This window comes from Panthera onca, chromosome F1 (assembly GCF_046562875.1).
Source record: "Panthera onca isolate mPanOnc1 chromosome F1, mPanOnc1 haplotype 2, whole genome shotgun sequence".
In the NCBI taxonomy this organism is placed as follows: Eukaryota; Metazoa; Chordata; class Mammalia; order Carnivora; family Felidae; genus Panthera; species Panthera onca.
In genome coordinates, this window is record NC_138355.1 from 20,557,397 (window position 1) to 20,570,008 (window position 12,612).

General features: G+C 55.1%; 1 long non-coding RNA gene across 2 annotated transcripts; it reads left to right on the forward strand.

Annotated features, from left to right (window-relative positions):
* Positions 1-3,794: 3,794 nt before the first annotated feature.
* LOC132686076 (uncharacterized) lies at positions 3,795-8,608 on the forward strand. 2 transcript variants are annotated; one of them, XR_013553009.2, is made up of 3 exons: positions 3,795-3,888; positions 5,033-7,651; positions 7,809-8,608. It is a non-coding gene; the product is annotated as an uncharacterized LOC132686076 (long non-coding RNA). The 2 variants fall into 2 exon arrangements; XR_009613432.3 differs by having other exon boundaries at positions 3,874-7,651; positions 7,908-8,608.
* The last annotated feature ends 4,004 nt before the right edge of the window (positions 8,609-12,612 follow it).

Here is a 12,612-nt window from a genome sequence, read left to right on the forward strand (position 1 = left end):
CCGACACTTGTTCTTTCTCCAAATCACAGCGAACACACAACTACGGTGGGCTGGGGGTGGCATCTGAGGACAGAGACGAGAAAAGAAACAGCGCGCAGGACAATGGAGCTGAGTGTTAAACCTGTTTCCTCCTGTGACCTTTGATCACGACCAGAGATGTTCCTGAACCATCTGGCTCATTTCCACAAGCAGAGGGCACAGGTGAGCACCAGGGGTCTCAGCCTTGGGGCCAGGGCCAAGTTGAGGGGATGATGGGGACCCAGCAAAACCAGTGGCTGCTAAGACTATTTATTACTCTGACTCTTAATAAGAACGATATCACTATACGTAGTACCGTTCTTCAAAGAGCCTCCTCTCAAGTCCCTGAGGAGTGGGTGGGGGGTAGACTTATCCTCCCTTTGTTAAGTTGGATCACCAGAGAAGGGGACAGGGACATTTTATGCCCACTGTGGAGGCCTGGGCACCTGGGTGTGGGGACGGGTACCTGCAGCCACAGACAGCAGGATGAGTAAGGAACACGGTCCCCGGGGTCCTACAGCACTCAGCACCACTGCAGTTCCCCAAGCGCCCCCGGTTCACCCGCCCTGTGCCGTAGTGGGTGCTGAGGGTGGGAGGGGTGACAGGCACAGTCCGGGCCTCAGACATTACGCTACCTCCCAGGGACCTGAGACGTTCATGCGTGAAAAAGAGAATGAACCAGCGAGGGCCGCGGTGGAAGAGAGGAGCGTGGGTTTGGAGGAAACAGACCTGCTGTTGTGTTTCCCTTTCACTGAGCTCAGTCCTTCCTTTATAACCCGGGGACCGAGGAGTCCCCGCTCCCCGAGAGGGGCTGGGGCTTAACTGTGGTGGCTGGAGGGGGCAGCTGACAGCAGGGCCCCCACAACCCTCCCTCCCACGCCCACGCCTCCCCCCGGAACCCTGCGTTGCTCCCACATCAGCTTCTCCCCACAAGGCCAAACAGCATGTGCCTGCCAATCCTGCCCGGCCTCTGGGTAGCTCTGCAGGGACCTTCATGCAGACCCTGGCCTCTGCCGCAGGACAGGCCGCTCGAGCCCCGTGCTCTGACAAGTCTGCACCCAGCAGATGTAACACCTTAGGGAGAAAGGGTTTTTTTCAACGACAGTTGGTAAATTTGTATATCTCTAAGCTTGATCTTGCTTTTAATGAAACTCGGTAATTTTTTCAGTGCTAATGGGACTATGCTAGTGTCTGTGAGTTGCTGATAAAATGATGTCATTTAAACCTTTTGAATAGCTGTGCCCCGATGCACCTGCAAACGGCCTCGTTCGGCACTGCCCTCTGAAGCCGCCGCTTCTAGGAAGGATGCTTCTTGGGTTTTGCTGAGGATCTTCCGGTCTTGTTTGAGAAAGAGAAGGCCTGGTGGGGCCCTAAGAGTTTTCTTTAAAGATCTGGAGGCTGCCAATGGGCCGAATCCAGAGGGCAGGGCTCAGTGATGGACCACCAGAGGCATATTTCTACTTGAAGAGAGGAAATGTTCAAATGCTTAGTGCTGTCTCATCAAGGAATGGCTGCTTTGAGAAGTAAGGAGGCAGGGAGGACACTGTAGGGATGATGGGAAGGAATTCCAGAGTCGGCCAGGAGGATAACCGTGTTCTCTGAGGTTCACTGATTTTGTAGTTCCAGAATGTGTAGAGCACACAACAGGTGCCCTGGTGGGTAGAGAAATGAGGAGTTTTCCAGAAGGAGGGAGCCTCACGCAGGACCCTAAGGATGAGCAGAGTTTAAGTCATCAGAAGGGAAACATTGGAACATTCTCAGCCAGAACGCTACAGACCCCAAGTTCCCTTTGTCTTGGGTGGCGCTGGTGCCCTGGCCTCTCCCTCCTGACTTCCCAGAAGTGCACAGAAGTCACATGGAGGTTGAATGTGAAGGCTGAAGAGGAGTCCCCCCAGGCCTGCGAGAGAAGCAGGCCTCCAGCCGCCCCCCCCCCCCCGCCCCCGCCACCACCCATCCTGAGCTGGAAGGCAGCCTGTGCTTGGAATCCAGACGGATGGGCTGTGGCTGGGCTGAGCAAGGGTCACCTTAACCATCAGATCCCATTACCCACTGCACAGGCGATGCTGTCAGACGTGGAGCGGTCGATTGAGAATCGGCGAAAATACCAAACCAGCCAGGCAGCTACTGAATCCAATCTCTGTGGCAGATGCTGCTGGAGCCAGAAAGTCAGTGGGCGCCAACCGAGGCGGACAGTCCAGAGGTCGGCATCCGGGCTGGGCCTCTCGCTGTCTGCGGGACGCTGAGCAAGTTACTTAACCTCTCCGAGCCCTCCTTCCCTCATCCATGAGCAGGAGAGAAAACGCTTAAATTCCAGGATTGCCAGGAGGCGGGGGCAGATAGAGCTCCGTGTCAACAAATATCCTCCTACTCATTTTACATCCCCTTTTTGTCAAGGGGGGATGGACAGGAGCGGGGACGGGGGTATTTCATAAGGCAGCTGAAGGGGTCCCACGGTTTGGAAAGAGGTGGAGACTGCCACTCCCTAGAAGCTGGGCCTGGCCAGGCCTGGTTTGCAAAAATTGTTCTCATTTCAGGGCAAAAGATGAGAGGGCAGAGTAGTCACTAAGGACAGCCTTAAAACCCACGAGCTTCGGGATTCATGGACCTGACTGCACATCTGAAATTTGGAGACAAGTGTCGCTCGTGTCCTGCCTTCCTCCCCAGTGTCTTAGGCTGAGCTGGGTGAGGAGTGCCTTAATTTCACCAATTTAGAGCAATTTGAGGCAAGTCCCTGAGCCTCGGTTTCTTCATCTGTAAAATGGGTGTTATAACACCTACTTCCCAGAGGCAGTGCAGGGATGGGTTGCCATAGTGCCTGTGTCACCTGGCACAGGGCTGACAAATGACAAAAAAAGGTGAACTGCCCGTCCCCTCTCTTCCCCTGCTGCTGAGTCCAGTCCTCGGTGGGGCACCGTCACAGAGATGTCACATTACCCCAGCAAGTCGCTTCCTGCTTGCTCCCTCAGTTTCCCTGGCAGTGGACGGTTCCCCACCAACGACACAAGCCAAGAGGCGGGATCCGGCAGAGCGCTGAGGGGAAAGGAAAAAGTCAACCCCGAGAAAACCGGTCAGCATTTATTCGGAGAACGTTCTTGGTGGATTTAAAAGGAATTAGTGTGCCTTGACTCACTCCAGATGCCACCCGTCTCTATCTTTAGAAACTTCTAACCGAGGGAAGGTTCCAGGGATGTGAGCATCCCTGTTCTCCAAGGTTGACTCTATAAATACCCTCCCAGTCGGCCTCGGGAGCTCTGTCCTCCGACCCAGAAATAGCCCCTTCAGTCAGCAGTCCTGGAAGCAGCCCTTAGCCCGGAGCCCTAAGAAGTGTGGGCGCCGAGCGGGGCCCAGGGCAGCCACACGCCGCCTCCCCCACGGCCACGCATGGCTCACCGTGCTGCTGGGCTTTGCTGCAGAGCCCGGGAGCAGGGAGGAAGCAAGCAAACAGAAAATCCAGTCACTGTCCCAGAGCGTGGGGGACAGAAGCTGGGGGACGGGGACGGCAAGGCCCCGGCGGGACGGCTGAATGCTCACTGCTCCCGTGACTGTTCTCAGAGCTTCTGCTCGGCACCCGGCAGCACGCCAGGCCGGGAGGCGCCTTTGAAGGCCCACGGGCCTGACACAGAGGCCGGCGGGCAGTGCTCTCTCCTTCCGGGAGGCCTAGAAACCCCAACAACGTAGTGATTTGATTCGGGGAAGTGGAGCCTGACTAGGAAAGGGGGACATCCTCGGAAAAGCAAGGAAACCGACGTCATTTCCTCAGGTCTGTTGGTAGCTGCCTCCCGCTTTGCACATTTCTGCCAACGAGCCCGGAGAGGAGGGCCTGCCATTCGAATGATGCCTGAAGTGCACCAGGCCAGCTCTGTATTGAAGGTAACCTGGGTGAGCTTGTCTGTGGGGAAGCTAAGTGTGCCTGCTGTACACACGCACACACACGCACACACACACGCACACACACACGCACACTACCCTCACTCAGTCCCCACCTCCTAGATCTAGCTCCCCACCGCAGATGTGAAAACCAGCACATGGCCAGGCTGTCAGTGGGCACATGAGGGCTTTTGTTCCCCAGGATCAACTCCCAGACCACAGTCAAGGTGACTGTGGAGCCCTGTGGCCTCAGCAAGACCCTTCACCTCCAGATGTCTCTGTGTTTGCCTTGCGACTGGGGGCTCATCAGTCCAGCAGCTGTGAGCATCTGAAGAGCTAATGTTTCTAAAACAGCACAGAGCAGCTGCTCGAAAAAGGACGAAAAGCAATTGCGAGGCACGATCTTGGAGACGTCGCGGGTTTCATACGTGCCTGCAGGTTGGCCCACACACTCAGCTCCCGCCACTAACTCCGCTTCCCCGGGAAAGGCCTTCGATTCATGCAAACGACCCATTCCCAGGCCAGGGCCACCGCACATGCCCACGGCCATGCGCCTCCCTCGAGGCCCAGCCTCCCGCCCTCTTGGAACTTTGGGGTTCATTTCGTGACTTGGACCCACAGACTTGAGCTCCTATTTGGAGGGATGGACTGTCGGCTTCGAAACCCGGTGTCACGTTACAGAAATCACAGGCTTGTTTCTGAGCCACTGCGGGTAGAATTAAATAGTCAGCAAGACTGCAGGGTTAAAAGTCAAGAAAGCAATTTTTTAAAAAACTGATCTCAACTCATTCTGTAATATTTCCTATTTACATTGAAGAAATGTCAATTCTTGGCTTCAGGCCTCACGAGAGACCAAGGATTGAATGATGCTTATGAGACAGATACAAATCTTTGATAAGACAATAACCGCAGAGAGGGACATGCCTGGAAACGTTAAGTGGGTTCGATTCGGTCACAGCTCTCTCCTGCGGCCCTGACTTGACTCACAAACATCTGGATGTCCTGCTCAGTCACGTTCCCTGTATCTGGTGAGGAGGGTGGCCTGTGTGTGACGCGGGCACTTTGCGTCTGGGCCTCTTGGGCACCATGGGTAAGAGCAGTCAGAAGTGTGCTAATTATTCTTTTATTTGTACTTTGGTCCCCAAAGCTTAAACACTCAGTTGGCATTTGTCTTCGTGCCGGATGTAGCCGTGGCTGTACCCAAAGGCACCGATTCTGTCTACAGCTTCCCTGCCCGCACAGCCACGTGCATCACAGACCAGGTCACCTGCTGAGCATCCCAGTGGCATCTAGGAATCAGGGCAAGAGCCCAGGGCAAGAACTGGACGTAAGGAAGGACTGCCAAGCCTTGGCCAGACTCTGGACCTCTTTGTCAGTTTCTCAAACCGTACCCAGGATCTCGGGTTTGGGAACGAGACTGGTAAGAAGCCCTACTCTGGGGCAGAACGTGCAATTGGGACAAGACTTAGGAGTTGGGCTTAGGACTTAGCGATTCTGATGATGATGCCTTCAGGCAAAGAACCACGTGGAGGGACACAGGTGGGGGCGGGGGACCTGTGGGTCTAACTCGCAAGAGTCTACAAATTCAGGTGTCATCAAGCTGTCCAAGTCATGAGGTTCAACCTGCTGCAAAGTGTCAGAACTGTGAAGTTCAACCACCTTTATGATTTATTGATGACCACTGATGGCTGGGACCAAAACACAGATGGAAGAGAATAAGTGACCAGTGGATGGGCTTGTCTAGCGTGAGGCTCCAAAGCACTTCGTTATTTTTTCTCCCTCCCTGGGAGAGCCATTAGATGTCCTTCAGTTTTCTGGTGGGAAGCAGAGAGAGGACTCTGCTGTGACATGTGTCCTGGCAGTCAGGGCACAGGCCTCACAAGCCTGAGGTGCCCGGCATTGGTGGCTGAAGCCTTGGACTTTTGATAGCCATCACACTCCTCACAATTACAAATACATTCCTTCCCCTGCGAACCTGGGAGAATGGGGCCCAGCCCTCCCCACCGCCCAGCTAATTGCTGAGGGAGCTGCCAGGGTCCTGCCCGGGACAGAAAACAGAGAGTGGGGAGCCCCTCGGGGAAGGCTGGAAGGGGTTCCGATAATCGACAGCACAGCCCTCATCAATCTCGGATCCTCATCGGTCTGTGGCCTATTAAGCTCTCCCTGTCTGTCAATAACCCATTATTGCTCTCTTGCTGAGCGCTCTGAGGCTAGCTTCCATTTGGCCAGAGAAAAATAATGATTGTTTGTTTATTAGTTGGGAGGAGATGTCCAGCCACAAACGTGCATTGGGCCAAAGCCAGTTTCTGTCGAGCTCTCCCATGGCCCAAGCCCTCCCTGCTAGAACCCTGTACTTGTGGATCCGGAGGCTGAAATCTGTCCCGAGCAGGTGGCTCAGGGGCGACCAGGATCTATGGATTTTTCCACACAGCCAAGAGCACACCGGCAGCCCTGACTCATTCCTTAGCTGCTGCTAGGTAGGTGGGGTGCCGCCATGCCACAAAAGGTAATATGACAAAGGGACCCAGGCTGGTCTGGCCATGGCCTGGAGCCTTTCCCGCTGAGCTCTGGGAGGCCTCGGCTGGAAGCTGCTGGCTGAGAGTCTGGCAACCATTCGGAGTCAGGGCCACCAGGGCTGGGCTGGGCTGGGCGTGAGCAACCACTTCCCGTTTCCCTCTGCTGGGCCTCTGCCCCCAGCCTCTCTCCACCGCCTCCCTCAGCAAGGTCATACTGACGGGGTGCAAAGCTCAGTTCTGCCACTTATGAGCGGTGAGATCTCGGCAAATTGTTTGACTCCTCTGAGCCTCGAGGGGCTCCTATAATAAACAGGAATCTTTTATTCCTGTGCCAACTGTGCCACGGGATCGACATGAGATGACATATGGTAAGTGGGTGATCCGAAGCCTGTGCATACGAGGCCCTCAACACGGGGTGGCTGTGCCATTGTTAGTGGGTCTTGTCCTTTCTCCTCCCGGGGCACGCGCCCTCATAAGTCCTCACGCTCACCTGCCAGAGGAACTGGTGGCCTGTTCCTGATCTGCCTGTCCGTGCCTTCGCTTTCCCAGTGGGCAGGGGGCTCCCGCTCCCCAGCTGCCACCTTCCTTGCCAGCCTTCAAGTGAACTTGCCCTTGCCTTTGGGAGAATTTTTACTGTTAGTCACTGAAAGGAAACAGGAAGGCCCAACCCAGGCTAGCACTCTTCAGGCCCGGGCCCAGGTCTCAACTCTGACGCTAGCTTACAGTGTGATCCCTCAGAGGTCACTTAGCACCCCGGATCCTCAGCACTCATCTGTCAAATAGGAGGGCTGTCCTCAACAAGCATCAAGAGTCTCTGCTGCCCTAGAAGTAGTGTTTCCTGTTAGAAACAGAAGAGGGACGCCCGGGTGGCTCGGTCAGTTGAGCATCCGACTCTTGGTTTTGGCTCAGGTCATGATCTCATGGTTCATGGGTTCGAGCCCCATGTTGGGCCCACGATGACAGTGTGGGGCCTGCTTGGGATTCTCTCTCTCTCTTTCTCTCTCTCTGTGCACCTCCCCTGCTCACACTCTCTCTCTGTCTCTCAGAATAAATACACTTAAAAAAGAAAACAGAAACAGAAGAAACATCTTACAATATCCTCCTCGGTATGTACTTCTCGTCTATTCCTTTCCTCTTTTCTTACCTGATTGGCGGATGTCGACCATCTTCCCATTGTTCTGAGGACATTAGCATCCCTCACCACCCCCAGCATTTGTGCGTCCTGTTCTGGAGGATCAGTAGGAGTTCAGGTAAGTCAGTGAGCCATTGACACCTCAGGGGAACTCTCGGGCACTTCCCGGTCCCTTGACGGACTCCTCGTTTTCTCAGGGAGGGGCAGAATCAGTCCCCAGGTTGTGATCTTCCCTCTCCCCCTCCTCCTTTCCTCGCTGTACCTTTCAGTTAAAGCTGAGTCCAGAGGTGGTAACAAATGACCCCAAATCCGCATGGTTTACAGCAGCCAAGAGTTTGGTCTTTCTCACACTCATGTTCATGGGGGGTCTGCAGAGCTCGGTTCCACGTCGCCTTCACTCCAGGACCAAGGCTGACGGACAGCAGTCCCACCCGGCCGAGGAAGAGGCAATGGTGGGAGCTGTCACGGCGCTTCAGACGTCTGCTTGGACCCAGCACACGTCGTTTCCACTACATCTCGCTGCCTGAGGGACCAGCCTGCCTCAGTGCAGCGGAAGTCAGAACCCTCCCTCAGGGATGGGCCATGAATGTCTTGACAATACGTAATCTGCCCCATAATAAAGCCTTACCCCTGGGCTTCACAACTCTAGTCCACCCCTCTTGCTCTACATGTGTGGGGAAGAAAGCCCAGAGACGGGAGGCGATGTGCCTGACGTCACACAGCAGTCAGTGGAAGACAAGCATGCGGATGACCTTCCAGTTCAACGGGAGCAGGACCCGAATGGACCCCTAGCTCTGTCGTTTAGGGCAAATCCTTTCCGGCCTGAGCTTTGGCTCGCCTTTCTGGAATACGGGGTGATAGTGTCGACTTCCCAGCAGGGACTTTTGGAGGGATGGGTAAGACTTGTAAGGTACCACACTCAGTGTCTGACACAGAGGAGCCTCTTAATACACATCTGTTCCCGTGTCTTCCCTCTGTGTCAACAGCCCCAAACTCCTTCGCCTCATCCCCCTACGCTCTCTGCCTCCAAGCCCGCCTCTTCTTCATTTAGAAGTCGAGAGAAACAGAAATTTTTTTTTTAATTTTTTTTTAACGTTTATTTATTTTTGAGACAGAGAGAGACAGAGCATGAACAAGGGAGGGGCAGAGAGAGAGGGAGACACAGAATCTGAAACAGGCTCCAGGCTCTGAGCTGTCAGCACAGAGCCCGACGCAGGGCTCGAACTCACGGACCGTGAGATCATGACCTGAGCCGAAGTTGGACGCTTAACCGACGAAGCCACCCAGGCGCCCCGAGAGAAACAGAAATTTTAAGAGGGAATAGCAGTGACCCCAGGGGACTGTGGCCCAGTACCAAAGTCTGGCTGGGGGGCCTTCTGGGGTACCTCCAAGCTCAGGAAGAGAGTCCTCAGAGCCTTTCTGCAGGACATCCTCCCGTGCCTCAAATCCTCACCACAGCCCCGTGCAGTGGGCACATCATTCCCATTGTATGGATGAGAAGGCTGAGGCCCCACGTGGTTAGGGGCCGAGCAAGGCAGCCCTCCCACTCTCCTCCTGCTTCTGAGCTTGTGCCGGTCCTCAGTCTCCCTGCCGCCTCATGGCCCTGAGCCCACGTAATGAAAGGAAAACCCTCTGAGCTTCCAGAAGCCACGGTGGTCCCTGGGGGATGAGGGAAACACAGCTGATGTCGGGGGGCGGGGGGTGAGGGAGCAGTGGGAGGGCGGGGGGATCCGGAGGAAGAGAAAATCGGGAAGGGCCTCCAAGAGCAATTGTCACCGGTTGTGTTTACCTTTGTCTTATCGAAATTCCGTTTTCAACATTCATGAAATGAAGGTCCGGGAAAGTCTGTTCAAGCAGAGCCATTTCCTGAGAGATCTGACAGTTAGAATTTCAGGGAAATATATATATATATATATATATATATATATATATATATATCAAACATCCCTTCCAAGGACAGCTCTGGAACCTGTTTGGAATATGTTTTTATGATTAGATGAGGGGTGTGTGCGCGTGGGCTGCTTGCTGCCGTGTTTGTGTTTTTCTCCCTCCCTCCCTCCCTCCCTGTCTCTTTGAAGAGCTGTTTTCTTTGTTCTGGGAGTCTGGCTCTCCACTTAGAATGTCTAACAACAGCACAGATGGCCCCAATTTATCGCTGCCTTACCTGCGTAGGGCAGACATCTCCGTGTCCCCCTGTCTCACCGCCCTCACAGGTCCCCCGGAGCCATCCGTGAGGCCTATTCTGCAGCTGGCCTCTGCCTACCGCCCTGAGCCGCCTCAGGACCCCCGCTTTCAGTGCTGGCAGCTGAGGCCGGCCCTGCCAGAGGGACAGACATCGCTGCTCTGTGCTCCCACCGAAACAGGAAAATGTCCCTGGCCTCCCAAGCCTCCAGCCTCAAGCAAGGGTGCAGACCGTCCACGCTCGAGGGACAGTCGGCCTTGCCAGCATCTGCCCGAAGGAACGAGGCTCTTAGGGCAAAAGAGATGTTCTAGTTGACTGATTTTGAACTGATTGTGCTGGAAGGGGAAAGATGTGGCCTTTTGATAAAGGCCGTGACAGAAAGACCTCAGGGTTTTAGCAGCAGCAAGCAGGCTTTTAATGTAGCCAAACTGCCCTCCCTCCCCAGGCCTGCAGCGCCTTCACACCGCCCCCCTCCTCCAGCGTGGCTGGGGTGGGGGTGGGGTGGCTCCATCACCCATCATTCATTCATTCATTCATTCAAGCATGTCCCGAAAGCCCACCTACATGCCAGACACAGTTCTAAAAACCAGGGATACGGCAGTGGGCAGTGCAGGGGTGGGGGTGGGGGAGTGGGGGTGGGGAACAAATTTCTTAAGCCTTATGGGATGGACGAGGTGGAGGGAGGGAATAAATAAATCATATAATCCATTAGAAGTGCTAAGCGCTCTGAAGAAAACTAAAACAGAGAGGATGGGGAAACCCTGGGGATGGGGGGCAGTAGAGAAAGTTTAAATGCTACTTGAGAGTGAGAACCCAAGCCATGCAGGTGTCTGGGCCGGGGCCATCCAGAAACTGTGGGGCAAGTGCAAAGGCCTGAGGTGGGGGCGCCTGCTGTATCCGAGGCAGAGCAGGGAGGCCCGTGTGCCCGAAGCCGCATAGTAGGAGGCGAGGTGCAGAGGAGACGAGAGGCCCGTGAGCTGCTCTAATGACTGGCTGTCACCCCCAGTGCAGCGGGGCCATCAGACTCTTCCAGGAGGCCCATGATCCAGTGTGTGTTTTAAACCGGCATCTGCTGCACGGAATACATACAAGGAGGCAGGGATGGGTGGGGGACGAGCTGGGAAGCTACGCCAAAAGCCTGGGGAAGAGCCAACGGCAGCTCAGGCCATGGTGGCCGTGACAGTGACTGTTCCGGATGTATTTGAAAGGTCGGAGCCAATAGGATTTGCTGGTGGTTCAGATACAGGGTGCAAAAAAAAAAAAAAAAAAAAAAAAGGAGTCAGTGACATTTCTATGGATTTGGCCTTAGCAACTAGGAGGTAGGGCAGGTTTGGAGAAAGACATTAGGGGCCTAATTTTGAGTACATTAAGATGATTGAAGCCAGACCTATAAATACAGAGAACAAACTGGAGCGGCCAGAGCAGGGCTGGGGGTGGGGGGCCACAATGGCTGAAGGGGAGTGGAAGACACAGGCTTCCAGTCACCGAATGGGTAAGTCACAGGGACAGTATCGTAATAGGGCTGTAGCAGGACAGATGGCAGCTACCCGTGTGGTGAGCACAGCGCAACGTATCAACTCATCCAATCACTGAGTTGTAGGTACACCTGAAACTAACGTAACGTTGTGTGTCCGCTACCTGCGAACAAGAGAGAAAGGAAAGGTGCGCTGGCCGTCCCAGTGGAGATGGCGGGTCAGGAGAGGCCCAGGCTGGAGATGCACGCTGGGAGGATGCGCACCTGGCAGAGGCTGAGCATCTTAGAGCCGCGCGCGGGGACATTAAGGTTTCCACTTATATAAAGCATTTCCCGTTCACCACCTCGTACAGTCTCCACAATGGTCCTTGAGTTAGGCGGAGACAGGCTCGGGAAAGTTCTGCCGGTTTCCGGGATCTCCAGCCAGTCAGTGGAAGAACCTCGAGAATAATAGCTCATCTTCTGGGAGGCGGTGACCCTTGACCCTGGGTGGGCACTGGGGCCGCCTAAGCCTCAGGGCCCCTCGCCCCTGACTGGACCGCACCTCGGATGTGAGGCCTCACTTTCTTGGAGGGCAAGAGGCTCTAAACACATACGGTCCCCTGGCTTCCTCCTGAGTCCAGCCTCCTGCCTCTCTCCAGAGCCTGCCTACCTGTTAGTTAGGTGCTTCTCAGTCATGGAGGGGGGCGGGGGGCGGGGGGCGGGGTGGGCTGTGCAGTGTTTTCTTCCAGAGGCTCCGAGGCGGCTCCAGGTGCTTGAACTTCACTGCCCCCACCTGACTGTAAGCCCCTAGAAGACAAGGGGTTGTGTTTTCCTCCCTCTTTTACCCTATAGCTCCCCTCCCTCTCCCTCCTTCTTCCCCTGTCTTCCCCCAACCTCTCCCACCCTCTCCCTCCCTTCTCCCCCAGACCCTTTCCTCCTCACCCTCTCCTCTCCCCTCTTCCTCTCCCTCAGGCCCTCTCCTCCTCTTAACCCCTTCTCTTTGTCCTCTGAGAGCCCCTCTGCTCCTGTCTAGCACCTGGCAGGTGGTGACGGTCCCTGTCTGCTTGTCTGGTTCCCTTGCTGCATTTGGGGAGGGGAAGATGCAGCACTTCTGATCCCGAGGGCAGAGCAGACGTGGGGACGCAGCTCCCAAGCTGGCCTTGGTACCAGGAGAGCATCTAAAAGCAACGGGGTCTCTTGCAGGCAAAAGAAGGCCCTCTTCTTGCTCGTGCAGCCCCCACACCTCATTATGCACAGAGTGTACAGATCAAGCCTGCGTTATATCACGGTGGCCCCTTCCAGTCCTTGGCTCTGGGAAGATCTGGGGCTCAAAAAGCAATGAGCTCCAAAGAACCCTCTCCAGCCACATCCCCAGAACTCTGCTCCTCTCCTCCCTGGTCAAGTTCATCTCAAGCAAATTCGTTGATCTTGGAGTGCATTT